The sequence below is a fragment of the Staurois parvus genome, unplaced genomic scaffold (genome assembly GCF_062004578.1).
Source record: "Staurois parvus isolate SC_StPar_1 unplaced genomic scaffold, SC_StPar_1.0 ptg000321l, whole genome shotgun sequence".
Taxonomy (NCBI): Eukaryota; Metazoa; Chordata; class Amphibia; order Anura; family Ranidae; genus Staurois; species Staurois parvus.
The window spans coordinates 8,549,273-8,573,010 of NW_028318117.1; positions in this window are offsets into that span (position 1 = coordinate 8,549,273).

Genomic DNA, 23,738 nt, shown 5'->3' on the forward strand with positions numbered 1-23,738 from the left:
TTAATGTCTATATCAGATCAGACACAATTGAAGGGAATCCTCAGATGCTTTTTTTTACAAACAGAAGTAAATAGCCAGGAGTAGTGATGAGCCAAATTGCCCTGGGTTTGGTTAGAGCAGGGATCGTCAAAATTCAAAGAAGTTCGGATGCTGAACCAGAACCCCTTTAAAATCAATAGGAGCCAAATTTGTTGAATTCTAAATGTCAATTTTTGGGTTAATAGGTAAGGAGTTGTAAAAAAATTCACATGGGGGGAGGGGGGCTTCCCTGAGGAACATGTATCAATGCAAAAAACATTTTTTTTTATTTCTATGTGGCTGGGAGTAGTGATTTGTTTTAGCACTGACATTTACAAAGGAATAAAAAAACAAGTTTTAAATTACCAGCAAATGACAACTCAGTCCTGCTTCTCTTTATTTAAAGAAAATACAGCACACAGAACCCAAAGCCAACAATGGTGTATCTTTGCAGGCAATTTATACTGTTTCATGTTTTCTTTGTAAATGTCATTTTTGATGTAGAACTTTCAAGAGCAAGAATGAAAAAAATGCATGTAGAGTTCCCCCAGAATGCAGAACTCTTTGAGTCTGGTACAGATTTTAAGGAGGACTCCATGCAAAAAAAATGTCTGAGGTCCCCTAAAAAAAACATTAAACCCTCAGTTCAAGCATGCAGCCTGGCTAGCCAGGAAAGGGGGTGGGGTGACAAGTGTGCACCTGACTTTCTAAACCATACCAGACCACATGCCCTCAACATGGGGGGGGATGTCCCAATGCTGATGAGGACAAACGTCTCATCCTCAAAACCCTTGCCCAGTGGTTGAGGGAGTCTGTAGGTACGGGACTTATTGGAATCTTGAATCCCTTTTAATAATAAGGGGGGCCCTCAGATACTGCCCCCTATGTGAATAAAGACGACCCAAATGTTTCACAAGTCTTTTAATAAAAAAATTAAAATCCCCGAAAAAGTATCTCATAACTCCATCATCAATCACAATTTCCCTCGCCAAAAAAAATGATGACCCAGCTCACACAATCCTGACCATAACTCTAGATAAATGATAGCTCCCTTAGCTGTTAACAACTATATAAAGGAAGGGATGATGGTGACATCATTGGCCAAATTTTGCCATGGCAATATTTAGACAATGTTATCTTGTTGTTGTTGTTCTTATATTTGCTGTTGTAGCTATATTTAGGCAATGACACAATGCTCCATTCCCTGCCTATTTGTTTACATGCCCAGGGATTTCCTGGCTATGTAGGTGAATGGGCCAGGTAACAGCAGTGATTGGTAAGGACGTGGCAGCTACAAGCAGCTGCTGCTTCATTAGCAACCATTAACATCTGAGAGAGTGGTGACATCATTGCCCAAATATGGCCATGTAACCATATTTAAACAATGATGTAACCTGCCCCATTCCCTGCCTATTTGCTTTTGTGACCAGGGATTCCTGGCTATGTAAATGAATGGGCTGGGTGATGTCAGTGGATGGTAGGGAATGGTGGCTGCAAGTAGCTGCTTTTTCCTTAGCAACCATTGGCAGCCAGAATCTGTCATATTCATCCACTTCAAATGCCCTAAATGTTCAGTATTCAGACAAATGTCCAAACAGCCATTGTTGAATCTGAACTTACATTCGCAGTGAACACTGGCCTCCTTCCTAGCCAGGAATTGTCATTAACCTACAACTAAGAATGCATTTCTTTTCTTTGTAAATGTAAGTTTTGCTGTAGTAGGATGTACAATATACACTGAACATATGCACCATATCTCAGGCAAATAAAAGCATCCCCCAGGCATGTCATTTAGGAGAGAAGTATAGGTTTTAACCACTTCAAAACAGGGCACTTCCTGCCCAGTCCAATTTTCAGCTTTCAATGCTCTTACACTTTGAATGACAATTACTCAGTTTTGCAACACTGTACCCAAGCTAAATTTGTATCATTTTTTTGGCAGATAGAGCTGTCTTTTGGTGGTATTTAATCACTGCTGGGTTTTTTTATTTTTTGAGATATAAGTGAAAAAATATAGAAAATTAAAAAAAAAACATGTTTTCTTAGTTTTTATTATAAAGTTTTGTAAATAAGTTATTTTTCTTCATTAATTCAGGCCAAAATTTATATTGCTACATTTCTTTGGTGAAAATAACCCCAATCAGTGTATATTATTTAGTCTATGTGAAAGTTACACAAGCTATGGTACATATTGATCAATGTACTGACTGCTTATCTTATTTCTTGAGGCCCTAAAATGGCAGGACAATACAAACACGCCCCCAAAATGCCACCTTTTTGGAAAGTAGAGAGTCCAAGGTATTTAGAAAGAGGCATGATGAGTCTTTTGAAGTTGTAATTTTTCCCCACAATTCTTTGTAATATGCAGAAATCAAATAAAAATATATTTTTTTAACACAATTGTCATATTAACACACTTTTTCTCCCACACGGCATAGGTATACTTGCAGTTACACCCCAAAATACATTCTGCTAATTCTCTTGAGTATGACAATACCATATGTGTGAGACTTTTTCACAGTCTAGCCACATAGAGAGGCACAACATCCAAGGAGCACCTTCAGGTATTCTAGGTACATAAATACCACATCTAATTTCCTGACTACGTATCACACTTTTGAAGGCCCTGGAGCACCAGGACAGTAGAAACACCCACAAGATGACACCATTTTGGAAAGCAAACACTTCAACATATATTCTAAGAGGCATAATGAGTCTTTTGAACACATCATTTTTTTTCAACAAGTTTTTTATGAAATGTGGAAAGAAAATTAAACTTTTTTTTTACACAAAGTTGTCAATTTATTAGATAAAAAAGACCTAAATATCAATCAGGGCAGCCACTATGTGATTACCCCTTACACCACAAAAATCATTAAACATATAAACATAATATTGCATATGAATCAATGATTAAACATAAGATTGCTGTGTGCATCATAAAGTGATTTCACTCCACCCCTCAGTAAAAAATGCAGGAAAAGATGCCGCACAACCCACAAACCTTCACTATAAAATAATAATAAAGGCCGAAACATAAAGTAAAAAGTAGTAAGATACACCAAGTTATCCACATGTACCACCAAATTATCCATGTGTCCCAATATCTCCATGCACCAATATCTTCTGTAACTGATCACTGCTACGCATGTGAAATGTGAAAAGAAACTTATTTTTTATTTTTTTTACACAAAGACATTGCTAACACACAGCAAGGACATACTAATACTTAATGATTACAACTTAATGGTTGAACTGGATGGACTTTTGTATTTTTTCAGCCAGACTAACTATGTAACTAAAAATTAAACTCCACAATACATTTTGCTGAACAAAGGATAAACAAATGATTACCTGTGCTTTTAATACAACAGTTGCTCACAGATGAGAGCATTGCTCCAGGAAGCAGGCAGAGATGTTGTCAGCAACAGCCAAAGGAATCACCCAGGCAGGAGACAGGAATATGGTCCATAAAATGTTTTGGTTCGGTACAGGCAGCATGCAGAGATATGGTCAGCACAGCCAAAGTATTGGTCCAGGTAACAGACAGGAACATGGTTCATAAGAGGACCTGGGTCAGTGCAGGCACAGATATCATCAGCACATCCAAAGTATTGGTTCAGGCAGCAGGCAGGAACATGGACCATAAAAAGTCCTGGGTCATAGTAGGAAGAGATATGGTCAGCAAAGTTAAAGCATTGGTCCAGGCAGCAGGTAGGGAAACAAGCTTAAGGCCTTGGTCAGCTAAGACCTGGCCACAGGAGTAGAAGCTTCTTCCCACCCAATCTCTTTGAAACCTCCAGATTAACAGACCCTGATCCAGGAATTACAAAACCCAGAGAAAACTAAAAACTGGGAGGGACATTGAGGACAATGAAAACTGGTGTCTCTCTTAACTCAACCTCTGCTGCATACTTGAAATTTTTTGGCATCTTCTTCTTGTTTCTGTGGAATGTTCTAACAAAGCACTCATGAAATCTGCTGACACAATCTGAGCAAATGCTTTCTTGAGGAAATCCTAGCTAGTAGATTAGGGCAGTGATGACATCTATAAATTTGAGGAAGGTTGTGGGTCTTTCAGTTGACTTTTGATAGGTGACAGATACATTAAAAATGTCCAGATGGAAAAGGTTAATTGCAACTTTTTTTATACCAGAAGAGGAACTTGTTGAAAAATAGAGCTGTAGCATCTGATCATTTTTTTTAAATCCCCCCCCCCCCCATGAATCTATTATAATCATAGATACCTGCAGGCTTTTGAATGGGACCATGTCTTTCATGAATCTCCACCGAATTGTCATTGTGGATGGTGGACAGGATGTACACATCTCTCTTATCCCTCCACTTCACAGTCAACACTTCCTCATTCCTCCGACTTTCTCATTCCCCCCTTTGTAGCCTTGTGGTCATGAGACTTTGTGTCTAGGTAGTACAGCAGACCAAGGTTTTCTCACATTACAGGTGGCGGAAAAGGGGCAGATCTGTGTAATAATTATCTAGATAGATGTAATACCTCTTTTGGAATAGTGGAAAACCCAGGTCCCAGACAGTTTTTCCACTTGCCCCGATGTACGTTGGGCATCCAGGGTGCTGGAATTTGGAGTCTTTGCTGTCTTTGATGGCTACTGACAGTTTCACTACTGGTTGCTGTCACAGGTATTCTGGGGCAATCAGGGCAATCAGGTCTGTAATTGTTATTCACTGTACTGGAACACACTGTTCCCAGATTCTTCTCCTCACACAGGATCGGTGTGTGAGGAGAAGAAGCCGGTAACAGTGAGTTACCGCTATTTGTTTACAGTTGTGATCAGCTATGATTGGACACAACCAATCAATGGCAATTAACCAATTTCATTGGCTGTTTACTTTAATTGGTGATGTGCTGTGTCCAGGGTAAACAGCTCACCATCGGTCACCGCACTGCACGTCTCTGGGGGTGCACACGAGCAGCATGACTGGGAGGACATCATACGATGGGATGAAAGGCTCACCTGGCTGTCAATGTGCTATTGGCCAGGTAGGAACTAGTTAAAAAATACATCTAAACTCAGCACCCAGATCAATGCTGCATCTGGTTCCAACTGGCTCTGCACTGAGGATTGAGCAAACAAATACTGCTGAATACTCAGTTCTCCTCTCTACTCAGAGGAGAGAGCGCTGACTGTCAGTCACCAGCTCTCTGCTCTGCCCCTCCAGCACTCACTGGAGCACTGGGCTGTGCAGAGTGGGAGCAGCTGGCTCAGGCTCTCAGCGGCTCGCTGGACGGCTGAGCCAGCTGTCGGTTCAGGCATCTGGGTGGATCCTTACCCGGATCTTTTCTGAGCCTGGACCTGCTAGGTGACATCAGCCAACAGCAGGCTTTAGCCCACTAGAGGCTAAAAATGGGTCACAGGAGTGCAGTTCATTCCACAGGAGAAATAGAGTAAAAAAAAGCTCCTCTAAAGGAATTTTTCATTTTTGATGTTGATGTATTAAAATCATTGCTTTCTGCCAAATGGAATTTTTTTTTGCTTTGCCACCTGTGCCCCAGGATAGTGCCCTGCCCCCATGTCATTTTTTGACAACCCTTTACCTATAGGCCTAGAAAATGGCCATTTCTGTTTTCAGCTTCCATTAATTTCAATAGGGTTCAAATTTAGCACCTCTCTATGTATAAATATATCCTTTCATTTGCCTATATAAATAGTTTTGGCATGCTTTCACTGAAGTTTCTGTGTAATCAAACAGTACTACAGAGAAACCAGTAAGGAGCACCTGTCAAACCTTTGTTTATGCAGATACTGTACATATATGGATTGCTGTTTTTATCCTTCACATCAATTATTATCACTTACCTTCTCTGTGATGGTGACAACATTGCTCATTTTGACAGCAGGTTCCAAGAGGTTAGTGAAGTATGACCTTGCATTATTTTAGTGTTCTTGTCTTGTTTATGATTGATATACTACACAAACAACATACAGGGTCAAAAACCATATAAATGATTATGTAGCTATCCTAGAGACCAAAATTTGCCTGAAGTGGGTTTCTGTTAAATAGTGTACACTACAGATAACTCTGCATGTGAAGAAGGATTTTGTATTTTTCTTCATGAATATATAAATATGCACTCAAGCATTACATTTTCTGTCCAACTGCCTCAGCAATAAGAAAACAAATTGATTATTTTATGTTTTTTTTATGACTGCCTGACAATGAAGAAGAAATAGATAATTGGGGAGCAGCAGAAACACAAAACTTGAGTTGAAATCTTGCCATTGGTGTCATTGAGGGACCAGTGGCATTTCCAATGTGTTTATGCCTACATGCACCTGAATATTGCATTTGGGTAAAATGGAGTTTAAAACGGAATTTTACCCATAACAACTTGATAAAAAATAAATACTGTATATATGCATTTCACATTACTGATTGTGCAACCAAAATGAGTGTGTGTTGTAAATTGCCTCCAGTATTAATCCTGTTTCTCCTTGCTGGAGGCTGTTATTTTGCTGAAGCCCAGAGCACCTGAGCAGCAGTAAATCTTTAGGCTGTTTTCAGTTTGGTCTCTACATTTGTGTGCTAAAAAAAGAGAGCAAGCGGGGGCACAATGCGTGGCCAGCTCTTACTGAATAGAGCTCCATCCCACCGCCAGCTATAAACCGGCACACACCAATCCCAGAGGCTCCACGGCTCACGATAGCAACAATAAGGGTCACAGCACCCTCCAGGAACATGACCCGCCACTGCAAGCTCCGGGGCACCTGGGGAAACTGACAAATTTCTTCCTGGCTCTCAGCCCCTGCAGCCAAGATGGCGCCGGCTGCATGACAAGCAGCCTCCTCACGCAAACAGAGAAGAACACAACACAGACCCTGGATCCCAGGCTCAAGGCACTACTATACCCAGGAGACTCTGGTGAGTCCTCTCCTCCCCTATCTCCCTCTACCAGCAGTCCTGCCAAATCCAGACCTAGACTGGACACAGACATCATTCTTGATAGACAGCCTTACTTTCCAACTACAATTACTGAAAATACTTCTCCATCTTTAATTGAAACCTTTCCTGCCTCTGACTAACCTATCACAGAAATTTTTCTGAAAAATATGCTTCTTTCTCTGTGACAAACACTGCACAATGATCTGACAGCAACACTCTCCCAAATCTCAAGCACGGTGCAAAAACAAGAACACCGTATTCGCCATATTGAAAACAAAATGGGAGAAATGTTCACGGCACACAATGATCTAATAGATGCACACGAAAACCATGAAGCCCGCATAGAACAAATACATCTTAAACTGGCAAATCTGGAAGACCGCTCCAGGTGGAATAATATCAAATTTCGTGGTATCCCTGAATCCATCACTATGGATGCCATAGTTCCTTATATCCAACAATTTATGAAGCACCTTATTCCTTCACTTACAGACGTGGAGCTTGCCATAGACCGCGCACACAGAATACCCAAGCCGTCATTCCTACCGGCCGCAATACCCAGAGACACACTAGCGTGTATACATTTATATCACGTGAAAGAGAAAATAATGATAGCTGCTAGGAATTCTACTTCAATTCCAGCATCCCAAGAGAATATCAAATTATTTGCTGACCTCTCAAAAGCTACACTCCTCAACTGCAGGAAGCTTGTCTCTATAACGAAAGCACTGCGGAATCATGGAATCGGATACTAATGGGGTTTCCCCATGAAACTCACCGTCAAACATCAAGGGAGGTTCTACACGATCAGAACCCTGGAAGCAGGCATCAAACTCCTGAAAACCTGGAGCATCATACCAGTGGACTCCCACCAACCAGCCTCTAATCGTCGACAACAAATGGACGCAGAATGGTCATGATTCAAAACCTACCTGCATCACCAACCACCCAACAAGCTGGGCATTACCTCACAAACCATTAAAGGCTGGCAGACGGCTCTTATCCAATCATTTTCATACCCCAAGTCTTCTTCCAGCATGACATCTCTCACGAGTCATGCTTGTTCAAACCTCCCCGTTATGCAGTAGCAAAATGTGCTACACATGTTACTTGTTTTTTCTACAAGTGTTTTTTACCCTCCTCCCCTCCACACATCACCAGTCAATCAAGTCAATCTTTCTCTCTTCAAAGACCTCCACCACAAGATGGAAAACCTTCCTCAAACCAGCGACCAAACCAAGTCCACAACATTACACTTCTAAAAGTTCACCACCTACGACAGAAGAAAACCTACTTTCCCTTACAATTTAAGAAACACCTCCGCTACCCCATTCAACTCGTCAACACTCAACAAAATGCTTAACATATCATCTTTAAACGTCCGTGGCCTCAACTCCCCTTACAAGAAATCTCTACTTCTGAAAGAAACCAGCTCCCTACAAGCTGACATTCTATTTCTACAAGAAACCCACTTCGCCTCCACCAAAATCCCTAAATTCAATATACATCACTTCTCTCAAGTATATATGGTGAAAAACCCCAAGAAGAAGAACGGTGTCATCATAGCCATAAGAAACTTGCTTCAATTCCAATACATCTCAGAAACAGAAGACCCCCAAGGCCGTTACCACATTCTTATATGTAAAATCAACGAAATCCTATACAACCTGGTCAACGTCTACGGTCCAAACACAACCAACTCCAATTTTACAACAAACTTAACTCGACCATCTCCTCTCAAAAAAAAGGCAGGCTGCTCATCGGCAGAGACTTCAACATCATAGGCAATCCACTCCTGGACTCTTCCTCCAACAAACGCTCCTCCAAACACACTTTTAAAAATTTTTTACATGCTAACAATCTCTATGATGCCTGGTGATGCCAACATAGCACAGAAAAGGATTATACCTACTACTCTCCATCCCATCTATCCTACTCCAGAATTAACTTTTTCATCATGGACAAATGGACTTTACAGCATGCAATTTCCTCAAAGATCGGCACCATAACGTGGTCGGACCACGCTCCAATCACCATCACTCTTGACCACAATCAACACTCTCCGATCCCCCGAATATGGAGACTGAATTCAACTCTTCTGAAGAATCCAGACCACAAGAAACACATACTAGATGCACACAATATGTTTTTTGAACTCAGTGATACACCTGATATCTCTATACCCATACTATGGGCCGCTTATAAAGCGTATATGAGAGGTATTCTTATACAATTGAATTCCTGCATTACTAAACAAAGAAACCAACAAATTGACAAACTCCTCGTCTCAATTAAATCACAAGAAGAAACAAACAAAAAATCCCCAGACCCCTCAATTTCTTCCTCCCTCACCACAGACAGAAACAAAATTAGATCCCTCTTATTGTATAAATACAAAATCAATCTTCAAAAAATGAAAGTAAAATATTACTCCCTAAGTAACAAAGCAAATTCTCTACTAGCTAAAATGATCAAACAAAGACATCTAAAATCCAAAATATCCTCAGTCCAACACCCAACCACTCATATCTTAACTAAAAATCCACAAGAAATAGGCAATGCTTTCATGAATTACTACCAACACCTACACAATCTCAAAAACGATCCTGACACTATCCAACCAACACTCGCATCCATACAGCAATTCCTACACATAACTAAACTTCCCCAACTCTCCTCATTTCAACTTGATGCTATATCTATTCCGATCTCTCCCAAAGAAATAGAAACTTGCCCCTGACCTATCACCCTACCTGACCAAACTTTTTAAACCTACTGCCACCATGGGAACATTCCCTAAAGACATGCTACAGTCTATAATTACGACTTTACCAAAACCTGGTAAAGACCCACAGACCAATATCTTTACTCAATACAGACATAAAACTCTACGCAAAAATTATAGCTTGCAGAATCCTCCCCTATCTTCCCTCTTTAATACACCCAGACCAATTAGGATTCATCTCAGGCTGCCAAGCACCCAACGCCACCAGAAGAATTATCTCCCTTCTCCACAATCTAGAACTCACCAAACAACCCTCTCTGCTTTTATCCTTGGACGCAGAAAAAGCATTCGACCGAATACATTGGCAATTTATGCAATTGACCCTACAAAAATTTGGCATTACAGCAATCTTATCATTATACTCCCACCCCTCAGCCAGAGTACTAACAGATGGAATATTATCAGACCCATTCAATATTAATTACAAATGGTACTAGACAGGGCTGCCCACTATCCCCCATAATATTTTCATTGCTCATTGAACCCTTAGCCTCTAAACTTAGAGAAGACCCAACGTTTACTGGCATTAAACACCTCAACTCAGAACATAAAAACACCCATGTACCCAAGCCGCCTTACAAGCTTGGTACGAACTCCTAACCACTAAATACACTCACACCAAGCAAATCCCTACCCCAATTAACACATTACATCTCATTACGCCCTTGCTGGAACTATCCAAATGGGAAAAACAAGATATAAATATTATAGCAGACCTCTTCATAGGCTACACTCTAAATTAATTTCAAAATCTCCAAACCAAATTCAATCTCCCTATCACTGAATTGTTTAACCTACTTAAGAATCGCTCACTGCATACAAACAAAAACTATAACCCAAATCACAAAGATCCCAAATACCGCCTATCATTTCTTTACCAAACCACAATACCCAGATAAGGGTATTTCTACTTTCTACACGTACATATCGAACCTACGATTCACCCTACATTCTTCATCCCTAACTAACTGGGAGAAAATCCTTTCAGAACCAATCAAGACACATTTAGCACCACCCATAAATCCTCCCGGAGTAGCTCACACTGGGAATCATACTTAAAAAACCTTCACCAATGGTACCTAACTCCTGTCAAATTATCTATTTACTATCCAAAACACTCCTCTTCTTGCTGACGACAGTGCGGTGAAGTAGCTTCAACATTACATATAATATGGACCTGTAAATCGATTAGATCCTTTTGGAACAATGTCTTTCAGCTTATCTCCGAACTATCCAAAACATTGATAACCCCAAACCCCTCACTTGCACTCCTGCACATTGGGATTGAAAAATTTCCCCATAACACCTGTACTATCATTATCCATATACTCTTCGCAGCCAAAATCAATATTACCAGATCATGGAACACTTCCACTGCTCCTTCCCTCACATCACTGATTACAGACCTTTATTACCAATGTGAAATAGAAAAAAGATCCGCCTTTAACAATTTCACCCAATACAAATTCAAGTCCCAATGGACTCGTTGGTCACAAAATCCGAACTGCTCTGTACAATTTTGATAATCTAAACACAAACTGAGTTGCTCACCAACTCTAGACTGGTATTCCTTCTTCTACCCTGTTACACTTACCCCCCTCCTTTACTACTCTCCTTCCCATTCCTCCTTGTTTAATACCCCCTCAACACCCCATACACATCACCAAGGTTCAACATGAAACCAAGAATACCTCTGATATTAATGTTTTATAAACCATTATCAGCCCCAGCCAACTGGTGGGGTAAATATTCAAAACTATGATATATTAACATGTTTAACAATGAACCGAATATCCTTACTCTGTTATGTTCTTAAAAAAATCTCAATAAAAAGTATTGAAATATAAAAAAAGAGAGCAAATGAGCATGTGCAGAGCAAGGTAAGAATGTGGAGTTGATTTACTAAAACTGGGGAGTGCAAAATCTGGTGCAGCTGTATATGGAAGCTAATCAGCTTCTAACTTCAGCTTGTTCAGTTAAGCTTTGACAATAAAACCTGGAAGCTGATTGGTTTCTATGCAGAGCTTCACCAGATTTCGCACTCTCCAGGGTTAGCAAATCGACCCTTTTTAATGTTTTACATAGGTATACCTGCAAAAGGGGCCAGCCTGAAGTGATCTAGAAGGACTTAATTTTCTCACTAATGTTCCACTTTAACAGCTTTAACAGCATCTGCTAGTTGGAAATGGGTCTATGCTACTATAATGGGAACCATTTCCATTGTTTAAGCAACGCCTTTATATTGCTCTCACTCTTTTTTAATTGGATGCTTTAAATAACAGAGAACCAAGGCAGACAATCACAAACAGTAAACCACTGGTGCATGCATAGCTAAAACATTTTCTTTTGTTTTGGATATTAGTATATTTATTAAGCATGATTTATATATTGCCAGCAGTGTATACAGTGCTTTGCAGTATAAGGGGAGACAGCAAAATTGCAACATGGTTCAATACAGAAGGATAAGAGGGCCCTTCTCATGGAGCTTATGATCTAAAGAGGAATAGTGTAGAGAAGGATTAGAAACCCTTTCAGGGTTTTTTTTTTCATCAAAGACAAATTTTACCAAGACAAAAAAGTGATGGGAAATTGTTTTCACAAGCACAAGAGGTAGGATACATTCTCTAAAGGACACAGCAAAATATGAATAATTTAGTTTTTTGTGTTTAGTAGATTTCTGATACCTTTAGATCTAAAAATGTAATTTATTCAGTCACGTTTCCACCAAGATTGGTAATAATACCTTTTGTAGATATACTGTAGCTAAATGTCAGTTATGTTGATGTGTTGTTAAGAGAATTTATGATTTACATGGTGTGAGACATCTACTGTATATACAATCAGCTGTTGATGGTTAATGATAATGCACCATGACAACATTATGTTACACTTTTTGTTCTTTATTTTATTAATCTTTTGAAAATACAATAAAAATATGGTAAAGAAAAATGAAATAAAACATAGTAAATAAATAAACTAACAAAGGTTCTCTCTATACATATAATTTAAACATCCAGTTAACCTGATGTCAAAGAATTTGAAGCCAGGAGCAAAGTTTATAAAGATTACATTCTGTGGTGGCTAGGATTCACACATGACAGTTGGCTTCCTTGTTCCTGCTTTAAATGAGCCCTTGCTTTATAAAAGCACAGCTGACAGACATCCTGTTTCCTAGAGATAGCCATGGACTTGTCCCCGAAGAGTGTCCCTGAAAGTGTTTGACTCTGGTAATGTTATCAGTATGCTATTTATTTCATATTATCTCTATTTATCTTGTTTACAGAAATGTGTACTAAACAGGAAGATTCTATTGAAATCTGGTCTCCATGGACTTATAAAGCATACTTAGGTTAAAAATCATTCAGAAGTATGTAAATCCAACATTTCATATTCCTGATATGTGCCTACTGCACCATATACTTGTGTGATAAACGACCCTGTTTTCTTTGTATTGATTCCTTTTTGAGAAATCCCTGCTGTTCCTTCCAGTCCATCTGCTTTCCTATTAAAAACTGACTACACTAGGCATGAGCGTTATGCTGGGAGCTCAGCCTGCTTTCCTCCAATGAGCAGACTTCTGCTCATGCAATTCCCCCTGCCCCCTATTTACTGGGGAGTTCAGTGGGCTGCTGTTTCTCCTCCCCAGCTTTCTGTTTTCAGCTGCATAATGAGCTTAGAGGGTATGTGACCACTTATAAAACAGGGGGAAAGAGGTATTTATATTTTTTATAGCTATACACAAATGTTTCATTTCTATTTTAAACTAAATGTGTTGTTTTACAAAGTGAGGGTTTACATATGTATACTTTAAATATAAAATGACATAGATCTAATGTAAATACCTTCTTAATGTTAACCTCTTGTATTCACATGGGCATCTTCACTTTTCAGAGAGCTAGACAGCCAAGGCTTTGTACTGAGCATTTGTTAGAAATGCTTTGAGAAGGAGAGTGCAGTGGTGACCTCCACAATGTGCAGTTGCCCCTAAATTGTCCAGTTATGGATTGAATTGCTTCCTGATTGTAATGAATCCCTTTACATCAATAAAGCAACTCTGTTGTTAAATTTGAGTCCCTAAAAGGGATCCTGCAAAGACGAAAGTTAAAACGGTATTAATCCCAAAAATGAAAATGTATTCAGTTGCAGCATTCCAATTTTTAAATGGTTGTGGCTGCATTAGTTTTCTTTTTTTTAGGCATTTTTCCTTTAACGGTTAGAGGGCTGACACAAACCATTTAAAGTTATATTAAAGGTTTGTTTGTTTTTTTCTTAAAATAGCTTTCTATGGGGCCATTTGCTATGGGTGCAATTGTGCGTGCTCGCTCCCAAGCTCTACTCTGTGTGTCCATAAGACACACAAAGCAGGGCTCGGCCCTGCCTCTCTTCTCTCTTCACTCAATGTGATAGACAGCAGCAGGAGTCAATGGCTCCTGCAGCTGTATCTCAGCCAATGAGGAGGCAGAGAGCCAGGAGAGCCTTGGCCCTTGTGCACATCGCTTGATTGAGATTGGGCTCAGGTATATATTTAGGGGGCTGCAGGGGAAGCTGCATGCAGAAGGTCTTTACCTTGCTGCATAGAATGCATTAAGGTAAAACAAACCTTCTGACTTTACAACCACTTTAACACTGACAAGGGTGCATACAATGGTCAGCTTTTATCCCAAAAGGGAAAAAAACTGTTTGCTGAAACATCTTACAAAGTGTTAGCTGGATTTCAGTTTCAATTTGTTAGTCATGTCCATCTAATTCTGCTATTCTAACACTTCTCTCTCGCCAGATTGACAATCCTGCTTTCCAAAGGTGTCTGTAGCCTCCCTAGCGGTCTGATTATGTCAGTATTTCTGTACTCAAAGCGGTACATTTTTTTGCATGGAAATGTGTATTTTTTTTATTGTAGGCCTGTAATTTTTAGGAATAACTCACTGAAATCTGTCCAAACAAGAGTCTATTAACCATTAGCCGCTCGGCCAATGGCCATTTGGCGGCTTCAAATGCGCTCCTGTATATTGGCGTGCTCCCGCACATGCGCAGAGCGGCGCAGCAGCGGGATCTGTCACCGGCCGAGCACCTCGGACACGGCCGATGACAGATCCGAGTACCAGCTCCCGTAGCTGGTACCATGTGACCTGCTGTAACCAATCACAGCAGGTCACATGATAGTTGTATACAATGGATGACTTCATTCATGATGCCATCCATTGTATACTAGTGCCTAGCTGTGAATGGTCACAGCTAATCACATGCACATGTCATGTGATTAGCTGTGACCAAATCACAGCTAAGCACAAAAAAAAAAAAAAAAAAAGCTGAATGAATCGATTTCATTCAGCTAAATGCTTGCTTATAGCAAAGTAATTCTTTGCTATAAGCAAACTGTGTAAAAAAAAAATAAAATACTGATCACTTCCCCAAAGTAGTACAATGTTACTTTGGTCATAGTAAAATATGAAAAAAAAATCTTAAAAAAAATAAAAAAAATGTAATAAAAAATTAAATATAATAAAAAAAAAAACAAAAAAAAATATATATTTTTTTTTTCATACTGTCACCAGTCAGTGTCCCTGTTCACCGCCATGCCAGTTATATGAAGACGCTGTACTGCACTGGTGACAGTATGTAAAAAAAAAAATAGTGAAAATATTTTTTTTAATTTTTTCATTTTCCGAAAAATTATGACAAAAAAATACAACTTCAAAAAACTCGCCATGCCTCTTATGAAGTACGTCGGACTGTCTACTCTGCAAAAAGGGGTCATTTGGGGATATCTGTACTATTCTGACATTCTTGGACCTCAAGAAATTAGATTGGCTGTCAGTATTTCAGGATTGATCAATATTCAGATCTATACCATAGTTTGTGAACTCTATAACTTTCCTACAAACTAAAAAATACATCCTAATTTGGGTATTTTCACCAAAGACATGTAGCAGAATACATCTCGGCCTAAATTTATGAAGAACAATTATTTATTTGTAAACTTTTATAACAGAAACAAAGAAAAATGTGTTTTTTTTTCAAAATTTTTGGTCTTTTTTTGTTAATTTAGCAAAAAATAAAAACCCCAGCGGTGATTAAATACCACCAAAAGAAAGCTCTAGTTGTGTGAAGAAAATGATAAAATTTTAGTTTGGGTACAGTGTTGTATGACTGCGCAATTGTCATTCAAAGTGTGAGAGCGCTGAAACCTGAAAAATGGCCTGGGCAGGAAGGTGTAAAATCACACGGTATTGAAACGGTTAAACATCCACGGTATGTTAAAATTTGAAACATGAAATCATAAATTATAATTTAATAAATAATCATAAAATATATTAATATAATAATACATTTAATTCAATAATATAATCAGGCCAAAAACACTGAAATTTGAAATATAGCGCCAAGTTCGCACATCGCTGAGCAAAGTCGCAAAATCGTTTTCAGTGTCTGATGACAAATTTCCCCACAAATCATTATCACTCAATTCTGCAAGTAATTCTAATTTACTATCGCTGTTCTCTAGCTGGTCTAAAACCACTTTTGACCTAAAGGGACGCTTTTTGAACGCCATGAACATTTCTCAGTTTCCAGGCAGAAAGAAAGGTAAAAATGCAGGCAGGGCACAGGACAAAGCACTCGGGACAAAATGTATGTGAAATGGTTTGATACAGTAATGTTTTACTATATGATTTCAGTGTATTTAGTGAATGTCACTTTTTCACATTTTTAAATTTCCCGCCTTTCCATCCCCGTACGTCCTGACGTCACATGGAACGGAACCCAGAAGATGGATGCCAGCATTGGCCGGAGGACATTGCCAGGGACACTGCAGGGGGGACATCATGGGAGTGCAGGACAAGGTAAGTGAAGAAGAGATCCCGGAGCAGCACTGCAAGGTATTCCCGAGTGTAGCTCGGGGTTACCGCTTGTGGTGCTGAAACTTTACCCCGAGCTACACTCGGGAATACCTCCAGGGAGGTTAATATTACATCCAAAGTGCAGACACCCTAAGACAGAAAGTGTGTTACTGGCTGGATCATCAAATGAAACACAGGAAATGAACATGCACACTGAGTTGTAACACATCATCTGCTGTGATTTAAGCCACCATATCCAAGGACTGGTAAGTTGCATCATATTTTTAGTTTTGAGGTTTACTACTGCTTTAATACTTAATATTCCTGCTACCTGTACCACTACTGTGTGCAATTGTAGAGGTGGGGACCTCCATGGACTGGACTTGTTTTTCCAGCACATCCCACAAATGCTTGATTGGATTGAAATCTAGAGAATACTAAGCCAACACCTCAAACTTGTTGTTGAGTTCCTTAAGCCATTCTTGAACCATTTTTGCAGTGTGGCAGGGCACATTATCCTGATAAAAGAGGCCACTGCCATCAAGGAATACTGTTTCCATGAAGGGGTGTACTTGGTCACTAACAAAGTTTAGGTAATCAAGTAACATCCACATAAATGGCAGAACCCAAGGTTTCCCAGCAGGACATTAACCAAAGCATCAGATTGCCTCCGCTGGCTTGCTTTCTTCTCATACTGCATCCTGACACCATCTCTTCCCCAGGTAAGCGATGCACACGTACCGACCATCCACATGACGTAAAAGAAATGTTATTCATCACACCAGGCCACCTCCTTCTGTGGTTCAGTTCTGATGATCATGTGCCCATTGTAAGCACTTTTGGCTGTGGACACGGGTCAGCATGGGCACCCTGACCAGTCTGGGGCTATGTAGCCCCATACACAACAAACTGTGATGCCCATTTTTCTGCTTTCAACACATCAACTTCAGAGACATGTCTACTTGCTGCCTAATATATCCTATATGTTGTGGAGGTGTGCAAGCAGCGTGCACTGGAAAAAGTACTTCAGGCCATACTTTTTTTTGTAATGCACCACAGTGAGGCAATCTACTGCCTCACGTGACACAGCAGCCAATACAACTTAATGAAATGTCACTGTTTGACATCAGCACATCAACAGTGCGTTGATCCCACTGCACACCATGTTGTAACACAGCATCTAGTGTGATTTAACCTTAAAATATGATAAATCCCTCTTCTGACAAACCATCTATTATATATTGCATCTTTGCAGTAGTAAAGTACTATACCGAGTTAGCCATTGATTAGTACAGAAAGGTGGATAGCACCCCCTATTGATTAACTTATTAAAGATGCAAGTTTTCAGAGTGCCTCAGATCCCTTCTTTAACCTTTTTACATTCCTGGAAATGGTTCAGAAAACTATGTATTTATACACAAAGGTGCAAGAAGGAACAATGAAATACAAATGTTAAAAAATACAGCAATTTTTTTCTTGACACACATGGGAAACACTATTGTAAAGGGGTTAGTTCCTTTTTATTGTAATGCCCAACCTGCAGGTATGGTAAGACTTCCCTTTTAACTTTTAAAGGCTGGGAGGAATATGTAACCAAGGGAGAGGGGGACCTACAGGGAGGAGGTCCTAGACAGTTGCTAGGGCCTCTGCCCTATGCCGTATGTAAAGTTTTGAGTACTGCAGTGCTTTTCCTTTCACCTTATTAGACTGGTATTAGAGAGTCAACCATTTTGTAGTCAGATTATTTTACATGTTATTGAACTGTTTTTATGCTGCTGTATACCATATATCTATGGACCAATATTTTAGTACCAATTTTGTGGTCAGTTAAAAAAGGTAGTCCAGTAAAGAAGCTATTAGTATGGTTATGAGGTACAGGGTTGCAGCAGAAGCATAACTGGAACCATTGGGGCAAGAAAGAATGAAGGGCTCCCCCTGGCCCCATTCAGGGCCCTTGCCTCCTGGTCCAAAGCCATTCCCATTGCAGGGCCCTTTATTACAGTCATGCAGAGGGATCTTTTTTTACATGTTCTGCAACAGGCCTCCTTCCTGCAGTCATGGCCCCCCCCATGGTGGCAGAACACCAGGGCCTGGTCGCAAGTGGTAGTTTTGTCCCTAGTAGTTCTGCCACTGGTGTCAATAGTTTTTTCTTTTTGTTATTTATTTATTTTATTATATACCTTTCTTTATTTATTTTTAAAATGTTACCTTTCATTATTTTTTACCTTTTTTAGAAGCCCCCGTTAGGGAGCTTTGGTGAGATATCAGAAGCCTTAGCAGACCTCTGATAACCTTTGATACAGAGAAAGGAGATTGAGGAAACAGCCCTCAGTCTCCATCACTGTAGCCTCAGCTGCACAAAATGAATGAACAGGAATAGCTCTGTACAGAGCTTCCAGTTCATTCACAAACTGCAGCATAACAAACACAGTTTACTATGCTTCAGTTATGAATAGACACAGAAGAGATCAGTACTGATCACTCACTTTGTCCATTTAGAAAAGGAAGGGGCCAGTAAATGACATATTTACCTTCCCCTTCCCCCACTCTTCATCCTGAAACATCCCCCACAGCAGCTGGCAGGAGAGGGGAAGCCAGCAGTGGTGCAAGGGAAGGGGAGGACCAGGGAAGTGTACAGGGGCCTGGGGGTAGCAGGAAAAAAGTAACCTGGATTTGAGGGGTGGCATATAGAGAAATCAATGCCCTCTATTTTCCTCCTTCAGCCACTGAATACCTGCGGGAGAGAGAGGAGGACAAGCAGGCTTTCAGCAGCTGCAGGAGGAAAAAGAGGGTATCAGTTCCCCTATATGCTGCCCTCGCCACCCCTCCTATGCAAGTGTAAGAGGGAGCCGCACGGGCCCCCTAGGGCTGGGTCACAATTGTGACCTCTGTAGTTATGTCCCTGTGTTGCAGGAAGCTGTGCTAAGAAAGTAAAGTGATTTTATGTTTGAAACTAAAGAAGTAACTCAAAATGCAGAGCTAATCTCAGGAGAATGTATCCTGAAATGCTAAGTGTGAACCTAACTGACCTTCTAGGTGGTGTATAGCTGGAATGAGGATTACCTCCTGGGTTGTGGTTTAGACTCCTCACATTAAGTCATGGACCAGATGGTCTGGGCTCCCAGGTCTCATGGGTCTTAGGCATATGGACTAACCTCACAGCTCTAGCTTAAACAATGGAACATGGAGTGCCCTACTAGAGAGTGTGCTTCAGGTGTAAAGGGGGGTCAGAGTGGAAGTGTAGCAGGGGGTTGGAGTGAAGGGGGTTTGTACCTACAATCTGTGCATGTGAGCAAACATGAAGGTCTGTGTGGAGCATCTGAATCAGGAATTGGCCTACAGACCCAACCCTTGGGTGACACGTAAATACTGTAGGCCACTTGCTGGAGGTTCATCTACATGGTGCATCTAGGGCATACCTACCAGTTTAGAATAGTTATTGAAATATTTGACTCAAAGATAAAAAGTCCAAGCATAATCCTCACATCAAGTAAGAGTCCTTTTGAAATGTCCATATACCAGAGAAGTAATGCATTACAACCATTAGGCCCCATTCACACCTTTGTGTTCTGCATGCATTCCTGGAAAAGCACAAAAAACACTCCAAAACAGGCATTGTGCTTGTGGTGCCATTATTACTTAATGGCACCCCAGATGGGTCAAGGAGATGTGTGTTTTGTTACATGAAAAATGTGCCTAAACGTGCATTACTAAAACACGCAAAAAAGCACAAACAAATGTTGCATTGTTGTCAGACTCATGTCTGGACCTGGGTCAACTGCTGGTGATACTGTTGTTTCTGGAGCAGAAGGGCACAGTTCTTGTGGCTACCAGTGGGGGCTCCCAGCAGTGAGCTTAGCCTAGTAACTAGATTGCACCTGATACTGGCTGCTGGAAGGTACTTAATTCCAACCTTGATTATAAAGCATTGCTTCAGTGTTCTCTCTGTGAGCTGTGTCCTGCCTGATCCTGTGCTTTGTATCCTGTGTCCTGTTCCCAGTACCCTGTTCCCTGTTCCCTGTTCCCTGTATCCAGTATCTTGCTCTGCTCCCTTTGAATCCTGTCCAAGTCCTGGTCCTGCCCTGTTCATATGAGCTCTCTCCATTTTGTACATAGCGTTTGAAAATTAGGTTTTCTGCAGTATCGTTTATTTTTCATTTTTAAGGGTGTTATTGCTCTGGTCCCTGAGGTGTAACTCACTGATCTGGTCATCCATGGTGGACACGCGCATTTGGTATCCCTTACAATAGTACAGATGTGAATGGGGTCTTACGCGTTAATTATTTTTTCAAATGAAACATTGTATGTTTTGTTATTTAAGGAACACTTTAAAATCCTCTTTTAAAACAATATACTGAATCTGCTAATAAAAGCTCATGTGAAAGACTATTCCTTATTTTCACACCTAATACAATAAAGAAGCTACTTTTTCTAATTACAAATTAAAGTATATGTGAACCCTATATATGTCTGTTTATTTTAAATAAAAAAATAGTTTTATGATAATACACCATTGTGGTCCTTTGATCTTCTTCTCCGGAGGGAATATCCATTTGTCTGTCATATTATGCTGAGGAGGCGGTGAAAGTATCCTATCAGTGAGATGAGTGCTGAGTACGAGCACACAAGCGTGTATTGATCTCTGGAAAGTGAGATCAATATTTTTGGTAAGAATCTGATCATTTTTATAGTATTTGGTGGAGGAATCACATTTGCTCACCACCATTCAAGATTTGATTGAATCTCGAATATAAAATAGAGAATATATGTTGGACCGAGCACTGTTTCACTTGTCTGGTTTTCACTTTTCATATGACAGATTGCACTTATTTATTATAAAGTTGTGGTTTGTTAGCCTTTTTTGTATTAAGAGGGTTCACAAGTGTATATTGCATTGCTATAAATGTAGAGATGCACACCAAGTGTATGTTTAGATTACTGTAGGGTTATTATTTGACTTTTTTGGGAGCAGCACTCTTTTTGGTTTTTGTTTCACTAAGTGCAAATCATTTTTTATAGATATGTGAACCCTTACCTTGTAAAGCAACACATTCAGTTTAACATAAAAATTTAAGGCAAACCATTTATACATAAATTGAAAAAAAAAACACTTTTTGTTTCTTTTTGATCACATCACTTATCACAAGTGATCATATATTCTCTGTTCTCAGATGCGTAAGGTGATTAGAGGCGGGGGTGGAGAAACAGCAGTACACTGATCTTCCCAATGAATGTCTGTATGTGAAAGGGAGGGTGTCAACAGAAGTTTAATCATTGGAGGACAAGCACATTGTTATCCCAGCACAGCCAGAGAACTGACCGCGCAGAGATGGTTAGTATGGTCAGCTTGAACAAGGAAAGCAGGAGGAGTGGCAGGATCACCAGGTATTTCACATAAAGGAATACAATACAAACAGGATATTTTTTAACGCAAGTAGATGGTACAGGGAGCACATATCAGAAAAATGAAATGTTGGGGTAACATATTCCTAATGTCACCCTGTCTTTTAAGATATTGGTTTCTGGTACATGCTAGAGAGTTATTTCAGATCACAAATTAATGTTTTGAGGGGATTTAGCTGGAATATCCCTGTGCTTGAGCTTTTAAGACATATAGGAGATCGTTGCACTGGAATTTCTTTGTCTACGTACTGTGGTTCCATTCCACATCTTGTAGTTTTAATTGATTTTACCTAAGAAGATGAAGCAGGAAAATTGGTGAGAACAGAGATGGCAATTATGGCAGGGAGATTTAGTTACTGGACTTCCTAAGAGGTAAAGAATCCTTCTGCCTATCTAATGTAACATACAGTATATTTTCTTATCACCCAGAATGCTCAAAAATGTTTCCAGAATACTTAAAGCAGAACTTTACCTAATAGAGTAGGTTCTGCTTTTCCACCTCCTCCCCCTCTCCTCTACCACTTTTGGAAACTTTTATATTTTTGAGGGAGCGGGTACCTTGTTTTGACTGGTGCCTGCTCCCAATTCTGCCCAGATGGCCTAAGAGATCTAAGAGGATTTTTGCCCTCCCCTTTTCTTTGCCTGCAGCCTTCTGGGACAAGTCACAGGTCCCAAAATACTGCAGGACCGTTCACAAAGCACAGTGTTGCTCGTGTGTGCTCTTTTTTGGGGGGAGACTGAAGCTCCTCTTTAACAAATCTTAAATATATGAAATTTGTTACACTTATAATAATGATATACATGCTAACATTTAGGCAGCACTTGCATAATTTATCTTTTTATTAGCTGTCTAGTCTGTACATGCAAACCTAAAAGGGTAGACTTTAAATTATGTAGCTTTTTTACAATCAGGTGAGGAGAAAAGCCTAATGGCATGGCAACAAGTTTACAATACAATGGTCAGAAGTATCAGCCCTACATCTAATATATTTATTAAATTGTGAGAAAGGTTCACTTGGCATTTTTGTTGATTTGGTTAGTGATCTACCACAAGAGCAGGATAGTAAGAATCAACTATAGGGTAACTAATAATCATAGAAAAAAGCCACATTTGTATCTTGTTATCAGAAGTGAAGGCTATTAACTGGATGATAAATGTATCATATGGCATAAACCAGATTACTTTTATATTGCCTGGATAAGTTTCTGCCTTTACTTCTCTTAGATCAGAAACTTTCTTTCTTTGTACTTATAACATGAAAGGTTTCTCTTCTTTCAGTTGAAGCTTTTAATCTTAATCTGGTTTCATCTTGAATCAAGTTTCTTTTGCTCGGTTTCTTCTGCTTTCCTATGTTTTCTATCTAATATTTGCCATTGCCGATGACATAGGAGAGGCACTTCTGTTAATAAAAGGCTTAAGTCCCTGGGAACAAAGCAAGCTATAGGGGCCTAGCCAAGCATGAGGGCATACAGCATTTATATTGGTGACTTGCATGTTCTAGAGTAAAAGGTTGGAGAAACTGTTCTTGTGACTTAAAGGAGAGCATGCTATGCCACTATCACTTTTGACTTCATTTTCTGGTCCAATCAAAGGTCTAAGACATACAGTATTTTAACAGAAGCAGTCCCTATTGTGTGTAAACATTGACAGCTATTTGCCTAAGGATTTAGGGCTACCATAGATGGCTTGAATTTCAGATGATTCCTGCTAAAATCTGATCTGTGGAAGGCCCTGTCACCTTCACCCAACTTGGCAAAAGTCAGTTTTTCAATCACAT